Source organism: Trachemys scripta, chromosome 15 (genome assembly GCF_013100865.1).
Source record: "Trachemys scripta elegans isolate TJP31775 chromosome 15, CAS_Tse_1.0, whole genome shotgun sequence".
In the NCBI taxonomy this organism is placed as follows: Eukaryota; Metazoa; Chordata; order Testudines; family Emydidae; genus Trachemys; species Trachemys scripta.
The window spans coordinates 652,880-675,361 of NC_048312.1; the positions used below are offsets into that span (position 1 = coordinate 652,880).

At 45.4% G+C, this 22,482-nt stretch overlaps 1 protein-coding gene across 5 annotated transcripts in view; it reads left to right on the forward strand.

Annotated features, from left to right (window-relative positions):
- Window positions 1-22,482, forward strand: part of TTC28 (tetratricopeptide repeat domain 28) — a 435,889-nt gene that overhangs the window by 175,464 nt on the left and 237,943 nt on the right. For 2 of the 5 annotated variants that reach the window (XM_034791359.1, XM_034791358.1), the window contains exon 2: window positions 9,964-10,048. The exons of the other annotated variants lie outside the window; for them this stretch is intronic. The gene's annotated coding sequence lies outside the window, so the exon portion shown is untranslated. The remainder of the gene's footprint in view (window positions 1-9,963; window positions 10,049-22,482) is intronic. 5 annotated transcript variants of the gene reach the window in all.

Consider the following 22,482-nt stretch of genomic DNA (forward strand, 5'->3'; position numbering starts at 1 on the left):
TCCACTACTGTTATGAGCTGGCGAAGGTGCCCCGGCCAGCGATCATGATGGCTCACTTGAATAGGGCGCAGGCGTCATCAGCATCCTTCCTTGCTCAGGGGTCGATCCAAGAAATCTGTCAGGCCGCGAGCTGGTCGTCTGTCCACACGTTTGCATTGCATTATGTGCTGATCCAGCAAGCTCAAGATGACACTGCCTTTGGCAGAGCAGTGCTCCAATCTGTGAGACTGTGAACTCTGAGCCCACCTCCGAGGATTCTGCTTGTGAGTCACCTACAATGGAATGGACATGAGCAAGCACTCGATGAAGAAAAAAAGGTTACTCACCTTTTCATAACGGTTATTCTTTGAGATGTGTTGCTCATGTCCATTCCATTACCCACCCTCCTGCTCTTCTGTTGGTGTTGTCGGCAAGAAGGAACTTAGAGCATGTAGGGCCGATGACACCTGATATACCGCTGCATCAGTGTGGCACTCCAGAGGGCGCCACAGCCAACCCTATGGATACCGCTATGGCAAAAGTCTCCGACGGCTGTGTTTGTGGGCACGTGCACACCCTATATTAGAATGTACATGCGCAACGCATCTTGAAGAATCAGTTATGAAAAGGTGGGTAACCGGTTTTTTTGGTTTCCTCTTTCAGCATGGCAGGCTCAGGGGAACAGACAGCTTTGCAGTATTTGACTCTAGTGATTTCTCCACTGTGATGGGGTGTATCTGGCTCTTCAAGCCCTCCTACTGAGGCCTTTCAGTCCTACTACACCCTGCCCCAGCGGAGATGGGTCTTCTAGGCCTGTCTAGAAAGGCTGCACAGAAGCAGCCAATCAGAGCCCAGCAGGCTCAGATAAAAGGAGCTCCAGGGCCTGAGCAGATCAATTCCTGTCTGGGACTGAGGTCTCATAAATCTGACTGAAGAATAGAGTTAAGGCACAGCACGTTCAGCAGCATTTCTGCTAGGTCCTGCTGCTGCTTATTTCTAATTTCCATATTAATCAGAGCCCAGGGAGCTTCGGGCCCTGTTAGGAGGGAATAGAGCTTGGTGAATAACAAGTTTTTGTGTTTCACTGGTAATTCTGAAAAATTAAACAAAACAAAACAGTTTCGGTTGAACTGAAAATGAAGTTTTTAGAAATACATCTCTACCCCGATATAACGCGGTCCTCGGGCGCCAAAACATCGTACCGCATTATAGGTGAAACCACATATCGGGGTAGCAGCGGGGTAGCGTATCCCCAGGCCCTTTAAAGCGCTGGCCAAACCCCACTGCCGGCGCCCCGGGGTACCAGCAGCAGGGCTCCAGTGGTGATTTAAAGAGCCCCGGGCTCTGGCCGCTGCGGGGAGTCCTGGGCCCTTTAAATCTCTGCCCGAGCCCCGCTGCTGGATATAACATGGTAGAGCAGCGCTCTGGTGGGCGAATTCATGTTATATCAGGGAAGAGGTGTATTTGAGAAATTGAAAAGTAACAAATTTTTGTATCAGATCAAACAAAGCATTTTGTTCCACCTGAAATGAAACATTACGTTTTGGATTTCAAGCATTTTTAATGTTTTTCAGTTTTTAAAAATAAAATTTAAATTTTGAAACAAAAACTAATTTTGAATAGAAAAACCTAAACAATTCATCTCAAAAATGTTGAAACAAAGTGTTTAGATTTCCCCCCTCTCCACCCCCCAGAATTTTTAGGGTTTTTTTCTTTTTGATCCAGAAAATCCAGTGAAGCTAATCAGATCATGAATCATCATGATCAGGGATTAGGGATCAGGACAACCAAAGAGAAGCACTTGAGAAGACTTGAAGCCATTTAAATGAGATGTTTGAAAGCAATCAGAGGGGCAATGTTGCTGGACTACATCTGGAATGATGTCATCAGGAGTGAGACCAAGATTTGTGGTGTTGGAGAAGAGTTGCAAGAGAGGAGGCTGTGATGGCATGGGCACATGCAAAGGATGGATGAAGAGAATCCTGATAAGGAGGCATTTGAGACTAGAGTTTGTGGGCAGAGAACGGGAGGATGACCAAGAGATGGATAGATTGTGTATGAGAAGACAGAGTGGATACGGACAGAGTGTTGGACTGGCAAGTCTGAAAAGATTGATCTGGCAACCTGACCTCAACTGGCTGGGAAAAGTGAAGCGGACACATTTACAAAATGTTTTACTGTTGCCACATCTGCATTTTCACCAGGTTATGGTCAAAACATTTCACCCAGCTCTATGAGGGAGGCCCCAAGTGTATTTCTTCCTTTCCATAGTGGTGATACTCCTCATCACTTTGTTGGAGCTGGAATATACCTAAGGCTGTCTGCATCAGTGACATAAGTAACTAATGCATGTTTTGCCTGAGAGAACAGCTGCATCCCAGCCCTCCCTCAGTGAAATCTTCAGGAGGTGTAGGGGCAGCAAATGTCACATAGCAACAACAATGTTAGCTGCTCTTTCTGCAGTGATTGACCCTGTCCAGATAAACACATCTGAGATGTGCATGTTCCAGTGAGCCCAAAATTAGTTATATGATGATACTTATTCCAGTAGTAAAATGGTATTCTCATCAGAAAGCAGAGGATTTTCTCATGTATGCAAATCGAGCCAGTGTAGATTTCCAGAGTGGAACTGCCTGAACCGTTGTGACAGCCTGAGCACTCAGGCTGGGGAAAAAAACCACAAGTTTTCATTTAAACTCCTTGGCTCCCTGAATATCCTGAGTGTGCTGCAGAGGTTTTTGTCACAGTGACTTTTGGGCTACAAGGAGCCCTGCTCGCTGGTGTTCTGCATTGTGCCTTGCTCTGCAGTGATAATTTGTGAGGCTTTCAGGGGCCAGTCCTGTTTTGCGAGGGCCGGATTTCTAACAATGGGAGTTTAGTTCCATTTATTTTGAGACCATCATTTAGAAATACAAAATGGAAGGAGCCAGACTGCTGCAGCTGAAGCAGTTGTTGTTGAGAGTCCTCCCATGATCAGACCTATAATTTCTAGGCAGCAGTTTCATTGCAGTCTTTGCTGCCATGGAGACGCATCACTAGTGGCCATTAAACTAGCACTGAGGCTGCTGCTGTGATTCCTATCTTTTTGTGTCTGTCAGCATTTTCTGTTTCCTCTCCTGCTTTGATGGGCTCCATGTCTTCTCTGCTCAGAGAACAGTTTTCGGTATGTGCTTTCAGCCAGTGACCTGCTGGGCATAGTGCTTTGTGCCCAAAAGAAGGCCCCCTCTCTCTTCTGCCTTTAAGGGGGCACCTTTTAATTTCTGAAATGCAGCACTCTGAGCTGTGTAGTACTATCTCGTCACATTGGGCAGCTCCTATCCATCATACGATGTGTGAGGAAGTGTGAATTCCAGGAAGAATCTGTGTGTGCTCTGTACAAGAGGAAAATGGGTTATGTAGACAGTGGATCCAGATGGGGCATGGTTGTTTGGAGTGGAGTACAGTCATTTCTGATATTCATGAGACCTATTGTAATTTCATTGCATAAAATGATCTGTGTGGAAACTTTGCAAAGCCAAGGGAATTTAAGGGCTTACAATAAAAGTACTTCCTCAACCAACACTGTAGTGCAGCTACCTTATTGCTGTAGTAAGAAGAGGAGTCAGGCAACATGTCTATGAACAGAGAAGTTGAGAGCCTGAGGCTAATTTCCTTTTTAAGTCCCAAGTTGCAGTCACTCCTAAGAGTTTTTAATTTAAGTCTTTTTCTGTACTCACTACCAAATGTGCTATGGAGGAAAATTCCAGAACTTCCTGAATGCAGGTGCGCTGCAGCAATGTGAGTGCCAAATGAGGCTATCACGGGGTCCCCATATCCACTTCCTCAAGATGACGCTAAAGCGCACCAGGAAGTTTTGAAGAGGGTCGCTTCCAACCTGGGGCTTCAGGTAAAGGAACTGGACGAGCCCTCGGATTCTGTTTGATGTTCTCTGCTCCTCGGCTGCTGCCAGGATGGTCCTACCCCTTTGGGAAGGGGTTTCTAAAATCACTAATGACCTGTGGTTGAAACCAACCCCCTTTCCTTTTTCCTCCCTGTTTGGACAGCTATAAATTCCGACCGATGGGTCCTCAGCACAGTGGAGCAGGGTTATATCCTCCATTTCCTTTATAGTCCCCCTTCCCACCTGCCTTCCCTGTCCCTCTTCAGGGACCCCTCTCACGAGAGTCTCCTCACCAGGAGGTAAAAGGGTTGCTACAGCTGGGTGTGGTGGAAGAAGTTCCTCTTGAGTACAGGAACAAGGGGTTCTATTCCCGGTACTTTTTAATCCCAAGGGCAGTCTGCGGCCCATCCTTGACCTGCGAGACCTCAAGAAGTACCTAAAGAGGTTAAAGTTTCACATGGTTTCCCTGGCCTCTATATTATCCCCTCCCTGGATCCCAGAGACTGGTATGCTGCCCTTGACTTGAAGGACACATACTTCCACATAGCGATCTTTCAAGGACACAGACACTTCCTCCAGTTTACGGTGGGGCCCCACCACTACAAGTTTGCAGTCCTCCTGTTCGGCCTGGCGACAGCACCAAGAGTGTTTATCAAGTGCATGTCGGTGGTAGTGGTTTACCTCAGGTGCTGGGATATCCAGATCTACCCGTACCTCAACGACTGGCTCGTCAAGGGCGGCTCCAGGTCTCAAGTCGAAAGTTATGTCGCGGTGCTTCAAGCCACATGCCACTCTCTGGACCTGCTGGTAAACGACAAAAAGTCGACGTTACTGCCGGTGCAGAGGATAGAGTTCATCAGAGCGGTCTTCAACTCGACCTGCGCCAGGACGTTCCTGCCATTGGAAAGGTTCCACACATTGACAAACCTCATCACGAAAGTCTCTGCATTGCCTCTGACTACAGCCAGGGTCTGTCTGCGCCTGCTGGGTCACATGGCAGTGTGCACTTACATGGTCCACCATGTCAGGCTCTGGATGCGACCCCTGCAACAATGGCTGGGAATGGTCTATTCCCAGTCCCGAGACCCCCTGGAAAAGATCATTACCATTCCCAAGGCGATACTTACCTTGCTAAGATGGTGGACCAACCGCAGGACAGTCCTGGAGGGGGTTCTGTTCTACAACCCCCTTCAGTCCATCGAGTTAGTGTTGGACGCCTCAGACCTCGTCTGAGGTGCGCATCTTGGTGACCTCCCCAAGTGGATCTGTTCGCTACCAGACAGAACAGGAAATGCCATCGGTTTTGTTCTTGGCAAGGTCTGAGCAAGGGCTCCCTCTCCTATGCCTTCCTCCTGTCATGGTCAGGGAGCCTGATGTACGCGTTCCCTCCAGTTCTACTCATCAGCAGGGACCTGGCAAAGATCAAGAGAGACAAAGCGCAGGTTGTCATGATTGCTCTGGCAATCTCGCCAGCATTGGTTCGGCACTTTACTTAGAACATACCAAGCCCTTCTGTAAATCAACTCAACTCTTTATCGCTACAGCGGACAGGAGGAAGGGCCTTCCGGAGTCCTCGCAGAGGATTTCCAATTGGATCACCTCGTGCATAAGGACCTGTTATGACCTGGCAGGGGTTCTGCTACTGCCGATTGTCAGAGCCCACTCGACTAGAGTGTAGGTGTCTTAGGCAACCTTCCTGGCACACATCCCTATCCAGGATATCTGTAGAGCGGTGATGTGGTCCTCTGGCCACATGTTCACAGCTCATTATGCCATCACTCAGCAGGCCAGGGAGGACGCTGGGTTCAGCAGTGCTGTGTTGTAATTTACACGTCCATGAACTCCTACTCACCTCCAGGGGTACTGCTTTGGAGTCACCTAATATGGAATGGACCTGAGCAAGCACTCGAAGAAGAAAAGACGATTACCTTTTCTGTAACTGGTGTTCTTCAAAATGTGTTGCTCATGTCCATTCCACAACCTGCCCTCATTCCCCACCATTTCCGGCAAGAAGGAACTGAGGTTGGGGGGAGCCGGTGGCACTCCAGAGGGCGCCAGAGCCACTCCCCTATGGATATTGCTGAGGGAAAAACTTCTGGCACCAGTGCATGTGGCGAGCACACACACCTAATATGGAATGGACATGAGCAACACATCTCGAAAAGTTATGGAAAAGGTAACACACTTTTCTTTAGAGCAGTGTCTGTCTTCCTGTGTTTACGTGCTATACCTAGCACAATGTGGCCCTGATCCTGATTGGGGCCTTCGAGTGCTACTCATGCAAAAAATGCATAATAATACTAATAGCATCTCCATCTCCACTTTTGGAGGATTGCCAAGCACTTTAGCAGTATATGCAGGGGTCATGCCATTCACCAGTGAAATGCAGCCACCACAGGATGGAACATGGTAGCTATTAAACAGCTCACAACAACACTGCACAAGAAGTTAGATAAGGACATGGAATAGTTTACAAGATCCATTTTGAACTTCAGAGTGAATATAATGATGCTGATTGTTACATTAATTGCAGTTGTTCAGGACACGGGGGCTATCACCCCAGCTTCTGCAAAAACTCCAGCAAGCAGCTTTTAGTCTGTGTTCTGAATCTAGCCTTTACATCTGATGCACTGTATCCTGTTGACAAGGTTAAGGTTGATCACTTTATTGTTTTAGTTTGTATTGTGTTGCATTTGTTTGCCATTCTGTTTCTGGCATTGCTGATGTTTGAGACAATTCCATCTTTGTTTCAGTGTCATGGTCTATTGCTTGGCAGCTGGTGACAGCAGTATGCATGAAGCTTGTGAAATGCCTGAGAATTTGCGTGCGTTTGTGGGGAAGAACTAAAGCCAAAGCCTCTCCTTTTTGAGGATTATGATCACATCATTACTGGAGGGAGTTCAGAGAAGAGTAAAAAAAGTGATTAAGGGGCTGGAGGGATTGATTTATGAGGAAAGATCAAAAGAGCTAAATTGTGTCAGTTGGATAAGTGACAACTAAGGGAACATAAAAGTTCACAATTATTGGAAGTTTGTAAACAGTGAAAGGGGTGAGAGATTATTCAGGATTTGACAAGGAGGGAATGGGATTACGTTAATGAGGGGGAAATGGGTCCTAAATAGCAGGAAAATCTTGATTCAGATGTGTTTTACTGTGGAATTTCCTCCTGGTTCAAGACCTGTCACTTGCAATATCACTTTTAAATTTATTTATTTTTTAAAAGTTCCAAATGTAAATATCAGTACAAATACCAAAATCCATAGAAAAATTACTCCTGTGGTTGAACATATTCAGTATCTTTGGCCTTTAGGGAAATTAGAGAGTGACTTTAAGTTTACAATTAAATATCAAATGTTTACATTGTATAGTTCTTAGTATAGGTAGAATTGACTGGACAAAACACTGGGCAATACAATGCGGGGACCCCCCCACCGTCCCCCGGATCAGCTTGTTTCTGTCTGTAATGTTCCATCATTCTGGCTGTTTCCCACTAACAGTGCTGCACTGGGGGAGTGTCTGACACTGTTTTTCAGGAGACCTGGATTTTTCATAGATTTGAACTCTTTCCTAGAAGATATTGAGCTAGAAACCCAGACATGGGGTTTTAGCTTTCTCCCTGTATGATTTGCAGGCCTTCTGAATAGTTTATGCTCATGTGTCCAGTCTGCAAGGCCCAGAACCAGGGTGGCTGCACTGCATTACGATGAGATCTGCAAGACATTTGTTCATTTTCATCTTCTTATGGTTATGTATGTATCTCCTGCCTCAGTTCTCATCCTGCTTTGTTTATAGGTCACCCAGATCTCTTTATTGAGCTTCTGGAATGCCCTTCACTTCCCCATGAGGGACTGATGCTCAGAACACAATACTGCTGCTTTTAGGTTCCAATCAGGCAACAAGATGATGTTTTTAAAGCTGCTCTCTGTTGCTTTCATATCTGTTGCCAATTTTTGGTTCTGGCTTTTTGGGTTCCTTTGAAAGCCCAGTTCTTCTGGGCTGCTTTGTTAAAGACTTGCTAGCTACTGTGAATGATGGATGCAGCTCTGAGAGAGTAGGATATTCTTGTGGCGTCCTGGGAAATATGCAGATGTATATTTTTTTAATGTATGTGCTAGATATATATCTTCCTCCTGCAGCTGTTAATAAAATAACAAATGAATTTTAAAAGTTCTTGGCTAATACTCTAATGAGGAGCCTTTGCATTACATTAAGGCTGAAATTCCACCCATTGTGACTGGGGAAGGCAGCTATTCTGGGCTCCTTTGGGCAGGTATAGTAATTTCCTATACTAATTAACTGAAATAGCAAGGCACAGCAGCTGGATGAGGATGGAGTTCCAGAACCAGTTCTGCATTTCTGGGCAGTTGGTTTAATGCAGACCTTGTATATTACTTTATAATATTTTTGGGAGTATAAACTATCCATACTACCCTCATTTTTCTCTCTAAATGGGACTCACAAAGTCCACAACTCAGAAGCAGCTGCCCAGGTTGAGGAGATTACAGCTGCTCTGGACAATTATCTTTCTATGTGCCCTGTAAAAGAGAATTAGAGCTGTAAGACATTTAATCAAACAGTGAACTAATTAAATGGATTATCAAACTGTGCAGTCACACACCCATACATACATACAGGTCTCCATATATAATACACATCCACAGTGTTTTCGAGTTTAGGTACCTAATTTACACCTGAACAAAATGTGCACCTAGATTAGGGAACTACAGATGTGAACAGAGATTAGATGCATAGTTACTCACGCTGTGTGTGCAGAGGCCTCTTAATCCATAAAACAATGGGCACACTTGTTTTTGCTGGCACAATTTAGACAACATATTTGAAACTTTAGCCCTTGCTATGCAAGTAACTTTGCCTAAATGGAATACTGCTTTATAATAATTTGTGCTCCTTTTAATTGAATGTATATACCATCTTTTGCAAGTAATCATTGTGTCACATATGAGTATAATGTTGCAATGACATGAACTTAACGTGCTAATGGAGCTGGTGTCACTTAATTTGATGTGGGGATACATTTTTCTGCAAGCAATAAAATGAGACGGATTGAACATTCCTGGTAGTTCCAGCCCACATGGAGCACACTGGAACTTCTAGGTACTTCAGTTTGCTTAAGACTGCAATAATCACATGGGAATTTACTGCCTGTCAGGACTTGTTGCTGCTATCGGCTGGACATGCTTAAAATAAGTAGGAAGAAAAGTCATGTGTATGTGTCTGCTGGGAATTAGCAGAAGTAGAATATCAATATGGAAGGTCATCCTGAAACTTGGTTGGCACCAAATCCACTTTCAGCTGAGTAATATGAGAGAGAAATGCTTCATTGTTTGCATCTTCTATCCGTCATACCACTTCTGTCTGTGGTGCTTCTGTCTACCTGATCATTGTCTTCCTCCCACACGCTGCTCTCAAACTCCATCAGAGTCAAGCTTCATTAGTGCCTCCCAGTTATGGAGAAAAAGAACATCTCAAAGAGAAGGTGCTACATTCAGGTTATAAGTCCTTGTCACAGTTACAGGACAAGCTGATCATTAGATCTCTTTATGTCCTTTGGAATTACACCCCTTTGGTGACAGGTTTTATTATCTTCACCCATCTCTGGGTGGAACCATGTAGTTCTACCACTCCTAGGGCTCGTCTACATTACCTGCTGGATTGATGGGCAGCAATCGATGCAGCAGGGGTCGATTGATTGTGTGTAGTCTAGATGCGATAAATCGACTGCCGAGCACTCTCCCGTTGACTCCGGTACTCCACCACAGCGAGAGGCGCAGGTGGAGTCGACGGGGGAGCGTCAGCAGTCGACTCACCGCAGTGAAGACACTGCAGTGAGTAGATCTAAATACATCGACTTCAACTATGTTATTCACGTAGCTGAAGTTGCGTAACTTAGATTGATCTCTGCCCCCGCTCTTCACTGTAGACCAGGCCATAGACTCAGTCTCTGGGCTGCAGCACCCCTGCTTACGTGAGGCTATGATAGGTCCAGCTATGTTTGACATCTGTAAGCCCTTTTCCTTTGGTAGGCTGTGACCAGTGGCTAATTAAAGATACTTCAAAACCAAATATTATTTATTCAACCACAGGTACACAGCAAGCAGAGAAAAGGGATAAAACAACAAAAGGCCTGTACACCTTACCCAAAACTTGCAAGAAAAGAATAAAGTTTAGGTAAGTTTCACTCAGCCCAGACATCGCTACTCCTGCACTAGGAGAGAGACACAGCCCTTTCAGCATCACATCAATATCTGTCTGACAAAGATTCACCTCCAGTCCTTGCTGCGCACTCACCCCCTTCTCCCACTTCCTCTCTAGAATGGAGTCTTTAACGGTTTAGTGCCCTTTTGATCTTAGGTTCAAGCCCGGGATAAGTAAACCTGCTAGCCTGGCTGGAACCCAGCAGGTGGGTGTTTCCGAGTTAATAAATCCCCTATTGTTCCCTTAAGGCAGAGGTGGGCAAATTACGGCCCGCGGGCCACATCCGGGCAGGACCCTCCTGCCCGGCCCCTGAGCTCCTGGCCCAGGAGGCTAGCCCCCGGCCCCTCCCCTGCTGTTCCCCCTCCCCCATAGGCTCAGCTCACTGCGCCACCGGTGCAATGCTCTGGGCGGCGGGGCTGCAAGTTCTTGCCGGGCAGCGCAGGTGCAGAGCCGCAGCCTGACCCGGTGCTCTGTACTGCATGGTGGCGTGGCTGGCTCCAGCTGGGCAGCATGGCTGCCTGTCCTGGTGCTCTGGGTGGCACAGCTGTAGTGCTGCCTGCCACCGGTGCTCCAGGCAGCGCAGTAAGGGGGCAGGGAGCAAGGGGGGTTGGATAGAGGGCAGGGGAGTTCAGGGTGGCTGTCGGGGTGGGGAACAGGGGCGTTGAATGGGGGCAAGGCTCCGGGGGGGGGCAGTCAGGAAGGAGAGGGGGGTTGGATGGGGTGGGGGGGCAGTCAGGGGCAGGTGTTCCAGGGGCGATCGGGGACAGGGAGGGATGGATGAGGCAGAGGTTCCGGGGGGGCCATAAGGGGGCAAGAAGTGGGGGGGGGATCAGATGGGGTCAGGGGCCGGGCCACGCCTGGCTCTTTGGGGAGGCACAGCCTCCCCTAACCAGTCCTCCATACAATTTCGGAAACCCAATGGGGCCCTCAGGCCAAAAAGTTTGTCCGTACCTGTCTTAAGGAAACTTGGTATTCTCTCTGGTGGTACCTTATCTCTGTCATTGTTTCATTTCCTATTTGTTTCTTCCTAAAAGCTTCCTTTGATTTAACTGCTTGCAGTCAGGCAAGATATACATCTCAGTGTTTCTGCTTGGATTATTATGATATTCATAAAAATAAACCAATCACCTCATCCTCCACATTCCCTTTTCTGTCAGAGCTGCAGCATGCTTTCCAGCTCCCAATTAGAGAATCCTGAGTGTCATTGTGGTTTATAAAACAAAAAAGCAGCCACTAAGAACTTGCCATTGTGCAGAACCCCTGAAAGGTGGGGCAGGTGTTACTGGCTAGGTTTGGACCATTACTCTGCTACTCACTGAAAAAGGCAGTTATGCAGCTCTTCCTCATTCTAGAAATTAGTGATGGAAAAGGCCTGTGAGGTCATCTAATATGTCCCTTGGGGCTAGTGCTGGATGGTGAGCACCAACTAACTTCACCAGAGTTAACTCAGAATTATATTTGGCTTTTTCAGCCAATTTTTTGTAATTACATAAATTTGCCCAAATGGAGCCTCCCTTTACAGTGCATACATTTAAACATTTCTTGCTATAATTTCGCATAGAAGTAGAAAGATCATTAAGTAATGGAATATGGATGTCAGAGATTGCTGGGGCCAGAGGGCCCAGGATCACGTTTTTGGAGTTCTCTGACACACTCAAGTTTTCATCCAAGGAATCGATTTTAAAATGAAGAAGTGCTTTTCTGGGGACAGTCCTGCCATGCTTGGGATCTGGCCCCTGTACTGCACACTGTGAGGTTAGATACACAGGCGCTTCTGCACATCTGCTTTAGTAAGAACGTAAGAGCTGCTATATTGGGTCAACCCAATAGTCCATCTAGCCCAGTATCCTGTCTCTAACAGTGGCCAGTACCAGAGCTTCAAGGGGAGTGTACAGAACAGGGCAGTTGGAGTGATCCACCCCATCTTCCCTTCCTGCCTTCTGGCAGTCAGTGGTTTAACGTCACCCCAAGCATGGGGTTGCATCCTTGACCCTCTTGGCGAATAGCCACTGATTGGACCAATCCTCAGTGAACTTATCTGGTTCTTTTTTTTTAAACCCAGTTATACTTTTGACCTTCACAACCTTCCTTGGCAATGAGTTCCACGGGTTAATTGTGCGAAGTTTGAAAAAGTACTACTTCTTGTTTGTATTAAACCTATTATCTGTTAATTTCATTGAATGACCCCTCATTTTTGTATTGTGGGAAGAGGTAAATAACACCTCTTTATTCACTTGTTCTACACTATTCATGATTTTATAAACCTTTATCGTATCTGTCCTTAGTCGTTTCTTTTCTAAGCTGAACAACCCTAATCTTTTTTTAGTCTCTTCGTATGCAAGTTGTTCCCATACCCTTGATTATCTTTGTTGCCCTTCTCTGAATCTTCTCCAGTTCCACTCTATCCTTTCTGAGTCAGTGATGTAGCCTGAAATTCAGGGACATGGTGGCTGTGTTCATCATTAACAACTAATTCAAACCAGTCTGACTTGGGACAGTTTGGTGAATGTGGACATAACTAATAAAAGTAATTCCAGTCTTGTTAATAAGATAAATATTTGTTTCCCACTGTTTGGGGATTATAGACATCAAATTTAAAGGACAGGGGGTTTAGCAGAGGATTTTCAGCCTCTGTCATTAAATTCATGAGAAGTAATAAAGCAAACCCCATTTTTGTAGGCATCCAGGTGTCTTCACCCTGCGTCAGGATATTGCCCTTTGGCTGGGGAAGGAATTGTATGTCCTGGGTTGGCTTGTGTCTGAAATTGGAGATCTTTCTCTTATTTATTAATTTCAATTAAAATACAAAAAAGAACACAGGCTTTATTGCCCTGACGATAGCGGTTTACAATCATAAAATACTTCAACAGCAGCAAAATACAGTGAGAAAAATATCTGCTACAGCAGCACATACCCATCCCACTCCACCTCAAGGTCTGTATCATCTGTCCTCCCAAGAAATTCTCTCTATTAGTTATTATTTGTACAACACCATTAGTATGCTTGGCACTTTACAAATACAATGCTTTAAAGATTGATATGAGATACTAGTCAGAGGCTTGGCTCCTTTGTTTACTATACTACTGTGGCAGGTTTCAGAGTGGTAGCTGTGTTAGTCTGTATCAGCAAAAAGAACGAGAAGTACATGTGGCATCTTAGAGACTAACAAATTTATTTGGGCATAAGCTTTTGTAGTGATAATCAGGATGGCCCATTTCTAACAGTTGACAAGAAGGTGCATGCTAATTTTTCTCCTACTGTTACTCACACCTTCTTGTCAACTGTTAGAAATGGGCCATCCTGATTATCACTACAAAAGTTTTTTTTTCCCTCTCCTGTTGCTAATAGCCCACTTTAATTGATTAGTCTCGTTAGATTTGGTATGGCAGAACCCATTTTTTCATGTTCTCTGTGTGTATATATATATCTTCCTACTGTATTTTCCACTGCATGCATCTGATGAAGTGGGTTTTAGCCCACAAAAGCTTATGCCCAAATACATTTTTTAGTCTCTAAGGTGCCACAGGTACTCCTCGTTCTTTATACTACTGTGGTTCTCCCCATTCACTGTGGCACTCTGTCCAGCTCTGCTATGACCACACCTGGAATTTTGCATATGTTTCTGAGCAGCTCATTCCCAGTAAAACACTGACGTTTGAGGATGCTGTTTGAGTTTCTTTAAATGTTGGTGATCTGGGATCTTTGTCTGCTGGCAATTATTGGCAGCTCATTACTAACTTGATCTTAAAACAACTAAAAGACTCTTCTAAACGTTTGAGGAGGTGGGCTTATGTGAGGGGGCTCATATCTCATCAATGCAGAAATAATTTAAAATTAACAACCCGGAGGGAGTTCAGAGAGGAGCAACAAAAATGACCTTGGGTTTGCAGGAACTGGGTTAAGAGGAGAGATTAAAAATGATAAATATGTTGTCCCCAGGAGACCACTCTAGGGAGGTTAGGGCAAGCTTGAACTTACAAACACATGAAGGGTGTAAACTACTAGGAGACAAATTAGTTAGTGTGATACATGGGAGTATAACAAGGTTTTTAAAGATGAAACCAGGAAAGGAAAATTTAGGGAAGAGGTAGAAGTCCCAGTTTGGGAGGAATTTTAAAGCTAGGCTGCCTAAAGCCCAAGAAAAAATGTGTTAGAAAACAATTCTCCACTGGCTGCAGCAGATGGACTGGATGATCTATAGGTAATTTCCAGTTCTAACTTTGGTAAGGCTATTAGTAAATATAATACTAGTAAAGACAGAGGGGCTGTTTGGTTATTGGTAGGTTTAAATCAGCTTTGAAATGCCACAGTGATACTTGCAGTCTAAAAAGCTAAAATAAACAGGCTGTTTGGTTGTGTTAGATGGTGGGGTGTGTTTGGGTCAGGATGCCACTCGGACTCAGTGCTTCATTTGTAATGAAAGAGGTGCAGGGGCTGAAGCAATTTGTTTACTTTCATAACTGATGCAGCAAGCCCAGAGATGCCATGGCTATGAACTGCCAAGCCTAGAGGTGCCGGGACTCAACCTTTGCAAGCCCTGGCGCAAATTAAGCACTGCTCAGACTGTTCTGGTTTCACAGCCGATCTCTCAATCTCTGATCTATTTCCATGTTTCAAGTATCCAATAGAAGAGACTTAGCAGCAACTACAGAACTGCATAAAGCCTGCAAATTTCAGTGTGGATTTATGTAGTCCTGTTTGTCTGTGATACTAACCTCAGGGCTGAGGGGAGTGCATGCTGAGTCACACTGACAGCAGAACTGACACCTGCTACTGAGAGGTCAGCTCCATGGAGTCAGATGGTTTTTTGCTTTTATGGAAATAAAGCTTGTCTGGTAATGCTCTCTTTCACCAGTCCCTGCTGCACAACCCCCTATGTGATCAGCTGGTTGCTCCTCAGACATTCTCTGAGAAGCATTGCAGCGATTGTTTTTTTAGGAAATAAAGCCCCTTGGTAGCTACAAACTGCTTGAAGCCACTTACCTCTCCTGGCACCAGGTGGACTAGAGAGTGTCTAATGGCCTGTTGTGATAACTGGGCCGACAAATTTACTGTAATTGTGAACTCAGTTATAAAAAGTATGTGAAAGTTCAGAAGAAGTTACAATAACCTATAATAACAAATGTTGATGGAAAGTAGATCAAGTTGGGTTCAGTAATGAATGTTATGAACAAGTTCAAAAGAACTAGACAGAGAAACTGGATTAGTCCAGAGAAAAAGGGCCTGCTGATACATGTCAAGGACTGTGTTGAAATCATGCTTGGTAAAAACAAGATGTGAAACTGGAAATTCATGAACCAAAGTTGGCATGTCAGATATTAGGCCTAATTGGTGGACAAAATTATGCGGGAATGAGCTGTTCTGCCCATCATTCCCTTTTGTGGTCCTTAAAAGAGAGAGACTTTGTGGGGAAAAGATGGAAGAAGAGCTACTGGAAAAGGCTTAACTGTCGTGGCTGCAACCCTCACTGTCTCCTTGGACTAGCAGACTTTTTTCATCCTAATCCTGAGGGATGCCCTCACCAGATCGAGCCAGAGGGAGGAACCCAGTTGACATCCCCACCCCTACCAGCTCCAATTGAATCCCAAACACCACCTGAGATGAATTGAGATTAGACTTCAGCAGCAGCGGCAACAACAATAGCAGTTCCATGTCATCTCAAATACTTTTTCTCTTTTCCCGTTTGCTGTGAAGACCGTGCTGAATAGAATTTCCTTCTAGCACAGACTGTCTCCATGATGCTATATCCCTAGAAGGGAGATGGCGAAGGCAACGACCAGACAATAGCGCAGCTCAGCTCCAGCCATTGATCTAGCCATTGCACTGCTCCATTACTGAACATGATTCATGCTCAGTGCTGAAGTCAAGATTTTGCCAACTGTGAAACAAGGTTTTTTTCCTTCTGAAACTCTCAAGCTAAAGGGAAAGGGAACAAGGGATGTTGTTAAAATGAAACCCTTACCTAATACTTTACATTTCAAATGCTTTTAGCTGGTTTTCTTTCTTTTCTGTATCTTTAATTAAAACTTTAGATTTTTAGGGGTGTGTTTGCCATGGAACTAAGCAGGCAGGGGCCCCTGTATACCAAACCTTGTTCAACACTGTTAATGTTGGACAGCAAGTGGTTTCTGTTAACACCTTTGGCCTATATTGTCCATCTAAATGAAGATCCAATGAAAGAAGTCCCAAGATTCTGCTTTCCCTGTAAGCAGTGGACTGCACTCAGCTGCATTTGGACAACACATGAAGGTGGTGGATATTTCCTCCACAAGTGGAAAATCAAAGCATCACCAAATGGTAGTGAGGTACAAAATCATGAGATTCATCACAGACTATTGCCCCATTCATGCTTAGAATGATGGTACAAGGGGTAACCAGCTAACTACCCCAGAAGCATTAAAATGGCTTTAGAATCTTAAAATTCAATTATAATCCAGCTCATTGCTTTTCAAATGCCATACGAAAGAAGTCCATCTAAATTAGTTTCCTAGCAGCAAGAACTCCAGAGAGGCCTTCTGCAATAGCTAAGACTCCCAGCCCCTCCACAGGGAGGCCCAACAGGGCCTAGTTCACCAGAGGCACTTCTGTGCCGGTAAAATTAATCAAGATGGGCCCCAAGGTCAATCCAGAAGCATTCCTCACCATCTTTGAGAGGGTAGTGCTGGCCTCTCAATAGCTTCCGGAGCATTGGACATTGATTTTAGCACCATACCTGATGGGACTGGCACAGCTGGCCTACCATAACCATAATCCAGAACAGACTAGAGACTTTTGGATGAATGCCGCCATTTTACATTACCTAGATATCAGAGTAGCGACACATCGGCAGCACTTGAAAGCTGAGATGTACCCCAGGAGGGCATTTCCCTGGGTAGTGGCGCAATCCTTAAAAGAGCATTGCTGGTGGTGGCGGCTTCACCCAAAGGAGCCCAAGTTGCAGAGTTGGTCCTGAGCAATTTGTATCCATACCATCAGTAATGGGCTGGGAGTGGGTGCTCCAGCATTGCCCTGAGTTGTTGTCAGATGCAGTGCAGCTGATGGAGAATTTTCAGTGCTTGCAGTGTGTACATGAAGACATGAAGCCGTATCCCAGTAGATGACTGGAACTGACAGTGGAGACTCACGCTGACTCAGTTACAGTAGCGCTAGCTACTGAATTAGCATGCCCTGTGATAATTAGCTGAGATTGGTCCTCCTTTCAGGAAATCCTAATGAACTGACCAGTGCTGCAGCTGAGGCATGTGACAGACCCCAGCCTGTGGGCCTGGGGGACTCTGAAGACCCCCCCAGGTGGGGACATACTGGGGACCAGGGCCAGCCAGGGAGACACATGAAACACCTGCCATGGATCTCAAAGCCCTCCTAGAGCGGGAAATTTAATCCAAGAACAGCATGATGACAGAACACTTCACCACATCTTTGAACAGGTGATGTCTGTGAATGGGGAGGCAGCAAACCCTCAGCACAGTGCCTGAGACAGTATCCCCACATTGTGCTGGAGAAAGAGCATCTGTATTGCGTGGAGTACACAGTTCAGCCTAATAACTCAGATACTGGTAACCCATGAGTACCGCCAACCATAATGCAGTTGGTTCATGATGTTCCCTGCACTGGGGCAGCTAGGGTGGGAGAAGACTCTGGAGAGGTACTGACAAGGTAAAGGAGCATTGCTCTTCCTGCCCTGAGTATCCGTACTCGGCACCTAAGAATAGCCTGAAGGCCCTGTTGGTCCAAATGCCATTAGTGGAAACACCATTTGAAAGAACAGGGCTATAGTTACCAATCCCTGCTTCTGTAGAACCTTCTTAGTAAGCCTGCTTGCCTCAGATCATCTCTTTATATTATCTACCTGACAGAATGGTTGTGTCAGGCATTTAGTGTAACCAGGAAATAATCTCCTGTACCTTCCTTTCCTCTACACAAAGAAAGTGAACTGGGTCGAATCCAGCCATATGTCTAGACCTAAAACGCTCCTGCATGTGCAGCCAGCAAGCCTGCGCTGGGAGAGATTGCAGGGACATCCAAACCAACGCATAGTTCCAAGTGAGGCAGGAATTAAGATCTGATTTCTGCCTAAATTTTCTGGTATTCTGGGTGTGAAAGGGCAGCAATGGATTGGCTGCTAGAAAGTGTTGTGGAAATTTGGCAACACCACCACCACCATCTGTGATTCTTGACTTTTAGTCAAAGTAGAAGTCTTACTAGCTATCTCCAAGTCTCACACAGTGATTGAAGCACACATTTAGTCTTGGGTAACAGATGGCTCAGCAGCAAATAAGAGCTATATCACATGATTACAAACAACTCTACTCTGATACTGTTTTCCTGATGCCAGGTTTTCTGGGAGTTGCCTTTGAGCTCACCCTCTGTCTGCCTTTGACTAAGGGTTGAAAGATTTATGTGGTGCTGAGGGTGTGTGCTGTCATGCACATTAGGAGTGTGTGTATATATCTATATTGATATTACAGCACTAGTCCTTCCATGAGTTTGTACAGACCTTTTTCTTCCTCCCCTCTTATTCCCTCATTGTCTGACAATGAAGTTGGTAAGGGTTATCTTCATTTCCTGATCTCTCACATTCTCCTGGCATATTTAGTTCCTAGCTTTCCAGATCTTCATCCCCATCTGCACTGACCCAGTTATCCAGTGGTTTTCACAGAATGAGTGACAGCTACACTTATTGCTACTCAGTTATTCACATGCAGAAATCTACATTAAAATTGCATTACAAGTCCAGCATGACCCACCAGGAGCTCAGGAATTCTGATGGGAAATGAGCCGGACTTCACTGATGGCAAATAAAACAAACAAACACAAAAACCCCCAAACTTCCCTACTCCAAAGGCCTGTCTGAAGGTGGAGTCTGTGCCACTCCAGCTGTTAGCCTTATACCTATATGTATATACGTGTATATGGTATGCAGGGAGGGTTTAGGGAATAGGCACGTGTGTGTGTGTGTGTGTGTGTGTAGAGAGAAGAGGCTTTGTGTGCATTGTAGGAAGGGTCTGTGTACTCTAAATCAAAAGGGGGGCATTTTTCTTTCCAATGGAGTATTTCAGAGCAGGGGCCTAGGGCTTGTCTACACGTGAAACACTACAGAGGCACAGCTGTGCCACTGTAGCACTTAAGTGTAGACACTCACAAAAGGAACGTGAGGGGTTCTCCCTGAGAGGCAGTAGCTAGGTTGATGGAAGAATTCTTGCATTGACCTAGCATTTTCTACACCGGTGTGTAGGTCAGCTTAACTACATTGCTTAGCGGTTGGGATTTCCATGCCCCTGAGCAATGTAGCTAGATCAATTTAACTTTTAAGTGTGGACCCAGCCTCATTGGAATTGTGGTGCTTTGACTCTGGGAGTCCTCCAGGAATGTTAGTGTAAAAGGGCAAAGGAGAGGGTATTAGAATTTCACCTTCCCTCCAAACCTTGCTGAACTGGGTTTTTTAAAGGGGAGCTAGTTACGAAGGAAGAAACGCTCTGAGGTTCTGTAGGTTTCATCACCTCCTTAGCTGGGGAGTTACAAAGAGAGAGGTTACATTGTAGGTCAATGTGTGTCTGTAATTAGTGAAAGTCTGTCTGCTGCTAGAGGAGTCTTGCATACACCCATCATAAAGCAGATAATCCTGGTTCTTCTCGGGGACTGTATGGCCATTGGCTCTGTTTCTACTGCATGAGTGAAAAGTCTCCAGCTTGTTTATGAAAACACAAAATTAAACACACGGATAATTGTTTGATGCGTCACTTCGCCATCTCCCCAAAGCAAGGATTTTTCTATATAGATTCTGCCCAGTGACTGAATTTCTATCTAGTGATGTTAATGTAGAAGAGGAATAAACGTTGAGTAACTAAGCAGGCAGTATTCTTACAGTTAACAGCTCTGCTGAGGTAGTGGTTTTTTCAGTATTTCCTCTAGGAAGTTTGCAAAGGAAGGTTTTAGATGCAAACGGCAAAACCCAAGCACTAAGGCTCAAGTAGGATCCTTTACTTTAAAATCATCCTGTTCTTCTAGACTGGAGTCAGGCTTCAGAGGGCCCCAGTATTCCTTGACCTGTCTGTGTATTTTTGACCTTCCTGTGTGCTACTTTTTTGTGTGTGAAGAACTGCATGTTGTCATAGGCCACACTTTGTAGATTAGCTGTATGTGTTCATGTCTGTTTGCAGTGGCATAATTGGCCCATAGAATCTGAATGCTTATTTTTGGCATCAGTATTATAAAGGAATGTCTTGCACACACCTTATATCAAATGAAAAATCAAATTCTTTTTTGGAGTCCAACAGGCAAAACTAGTTAGAACATTTAAAAGTTAGTGATTCTTTTTAATCTGTGTGTGTCTGCATTCACTCCCCACAAAACCAGTTAGAACATTTAAAAGTTAGTGATTCTTTTTAATCTGAGTGTGTCTGCATTCACTCCCCACAAAACCTGAAACCCACCAAACTGACATTTGAAGGACAAATACAGTTATACGTACCCAAATGGATTGGTGCAAATATGTGTTTTGCAAGCAAATCCTTGCCCACTCACTCTATTGTGGCCCAAGTGACTGCCTTGCACAATATGTTAAATAGTTACTTTAAAACCAAGCCAAGATTTTAAAATACCTGGTGATTCTTTATTTTACAAGATATTTGCTACTGGCTTATAATCTCTTAAGGTTGATGTCTGCTGCGAGGTGAAGAGGTTCAGGGTGTAGGAAAGTGCTCTGTCTTTCATGGCACTGGGATGCTGGTAGTGGCACTAATATCTGAGTGCATGGGAGTTTAGTACAATGAGCTTCTGCTATCTGAATCCTTGAATTGAAATCCCCAGCTGGGGATTCAAATTTACAATGAGTGTATGGCAGATGTCACTTCCACCAGCACATGGGCTTTTCATCTTATTGATGGGAAGAAGAATGTTTAAGCTGTTTCTCCCGCATGAGCCAAAGCAAGTATTAGAGTAGCTGCCGTGTTAGTCTGTATCAGCAAAAAGAACAGGAGGACTTGTGGCACCTTAGAGACTAACAAATTTATTTGAGCATAAGCTTTCGTGGGCTACAGCCCACTTCATCGGATGCATAGAATGGAACATATAGTAAGGATATATATATACATACATACAGAGAACATGAAAAGATGGGAGTTGCCCTACCAACTCTAAGAGGCTAATTAATTAAGATGAGCAATTTATCAGCAGGAGAAAAAAAAAAACTTTTGTAGTGATAATCAAGATGGCCAATTTCAGACAGTTTGACAAGAAGGTGTGAGGATACTTAATATGGGGAAATGGTGCCAGTGTGGTCACCCAATACACTCTGATTGGCCTCCAGAAGTTTTCGGCAGTATCCCACAATGCCTGTTCTAGCCGCTTTGGTCATCAGTTCGAACTCTACTGCCCTGGCCTCAGGTGACCAACTGTCAGACCCGCACTTTATATTCCCCGGGAATTTAAAAAATCCCCTTCCTGTTTGCTCAGCCCGGCGTGGTGTGGAGTGCTATCAGCGAATCTTTCCAGGTGACCATGCCTCTACGCGCCAAGCGAGCCCCAATATGGAGCAATGGCAAGTTGTTGGACCTCATCAGTGTTTGGGGGGAGGAAGCTGTCCAGTCCCAGCTGCGCTCCAGCCATAGGAATTATGACACCTTTGGGCAGATATCAAGGGCCATGATGGAAAGGGACCATGACCGGGACGCACTGCAGTGCAGGATTAAAGTGAAGGAGCTGCAGAATGCCTACCACAAAGCCCGCAAGGCACACGGCCGCTCGGGTGCTCCCCCCGCGACCTGCCATTTCTACAAAGAGCTGGACGCGATACTTGGGGTGACCCCACCTCCACTCCTAGCACCACCATGGACACTTCAGAGCGGGGGGAGGAGGAGGAAAGCGGGAGTGAGGGTGCTGGGGCGGGGAGAGACACCCTGTAATCCCTGGAGGCATGCAGCCAGGAGCTCTTCTCGAGCCAGGAGGAAGGTAGCCAGTCGCAGTGGCCGGTACTTGGTGGAGGAAAAACAGAAGAGCAGGTTCCTGGTAAGCAGCTTATTTTTTTTGGGAAGGAAATTTTTTGGTGCGGGCTCTTTGGGAGTGGAGGGTTAGGGCTGCATGCATGCCTAGATGCGGAATAGCGCATTGATGTGGTCTATCACATCACGGTAATCGGCCTCAGTGATCTCTTCGAAAGTCTCATCCAGAATGTGGGCAATGCGCTTGCGCAGGTTTCTTGGGAGAGCCACTGTGGTCCTTGTCCCAGTCAGGCTAACGTGTCCGTGCCACTGTGCTGCAAGGGGCAGGGGGACCATTGCTGCACACAGGCAAACTGCATATGGGCCAGGGCGGAAGCCACATTGCATTAGAAAAGACCCTCCTTTGCTTCCCAGGTCACCCTCAGCAGCGAGATATCTTCCAGGATGAACTCCTGTGGAAAATGTTGG